The sequence below is a fragment of the Carlito syrichta genome, unplaced genomic scaffold (genome assembly GCF_000164805.1).
Source record: "Carlito syrichta isolate Samal-C Ts95f unplaced genomic scaffold, Tarsius_syrichta-2.0.1 Scaffold307480, whole genome shotgun sequence".
Classification (NCBI taxonomy): Eukaryota; Metazoa; Chordata; class Mammalia; order Primates; family Tarsiidae; genus Carlito; species Carlito syrichta.
In genome coordinates, this window is record NW_007251576.1 from 53826 (window position 1) to 55209 (window position 1384).

Genomic DNA, 1384 nt, shown 5'->3' on the forward strand with positions numbered 1-1384 from the left:
ATGTGCAACTCCTGTTGTGGCTCCGTCTGCTCTGACCAGGGCTGTGGCCAGGTGACCTGCTGCCGCCCCAGCTGCTGCCAGACCACCTGCTGCAGGACCACCTGCTGCTTCCCAGCTGCTGCAGGCCCCAATGCTGCCTGTCCGTGTGTTGCCAGCCCACCTACTGCCGCCTTTCCTGCTGCATCTCTAGCTGCTGCCACCCCAGCTGCTGTCAGACCACCTGCTTCAGGCTCCAGTGCTTCTGCCCCAGCTGCTGTGTTTCCAGCTGCTGCAGGCCCCAGTGCTGCCAACCTACCTGCTGCCATCTGAGCTGCTGCCATCCTTCTTGCTGCATTTCTTGTTGCTGCCACCCCAGCTCCTCTGTGTCCAGCTGCTGCTAGACTACCTGCTGCCACCCAGTCTCCTACAGATCCTCTTGCTGTTGAACTTCATTCCTGACCACCATCCCTGAGCCAGCCATCGTGTTGGCCATATATTAGTCTTTCTCATCCCCTTTGTCCACTGAATCTGGCCTTGGTCTGACTACAAATGCCACTTAATTTTTATATTCCACCATGCAACTATTTAAAAAGATACAATTTAAACTAATACCAAACAAAACCTCCAAGTTCTATGCTTGTTACCTTGGCATTCAGTCAAATGACCATATATCTCACACTACTTCACTAGAACAAGCTCCAAAGCTTACAATTACTGTGTGTGGTCTGAACTTTGCAATGAATTATGCCTGATAGAGTGACTATGTTTTAATAAACCCCCTCTTGGTATCAGAAATATTTGTGGTCCTTAATTATTTTTTAATGCTTGGGTTTCTATCATGAACATAGAAATCCCTGATATTATGTATATCAATCAAAATCTATATTAGAAAAAATGTCAAATAATTCATTTTTTCCCTCAAACCAGATTGCTTACTTTACTTGCCATTAAGTTTACTGAGACAAAATAAGAACTTCTCTCTCTCTCTCTTTTTTTAAGTTGGAGTCTCACTCTGTTGCCCAGGCTGGAGTGCAGTGGCACATTCACAGCCACTGCAGCCTCAACCTTCTGTACTCAGGCGATCCTTCCACCTCAGCCTTCCAAGTAGCTGGAACTACAGACGCACACCACCATGCCCAGCTAGTTTTTGTGATTTATTGTAGAGATGAGGTCTCACCAAGTTGCCTAGGCTGGTCTCGAACCCCCAGGCTTAGTCAATCCTCTCACCTCAGCCTCCCAAAGTGTTGGGATTACAGGCTGAGCCACTGCCCCGGCCTAGAATTTCCTTTTTATTATAATTGAGTTAAGGACCAACTAGCCAGCTTGGTCTCTGGGAAGCACATACAATGAATGATCCAGTTCCTACCCTCCCGAGGTAACTCACAATGAAATGTTGGATTAAATA

At 47.2% G+C, this 1384-nt stretch overlaps 1 pseudogene; it reads left to right on the plus strand.

Annotated features, from left to right (window-relative positions):
* LOC110596226 lies at window positions 1-380 on the plus strand (annotated as a pseudogene).
* The last annotated feature ends 1004 nt before the right edge of the window (window positions 381-1384 follow it).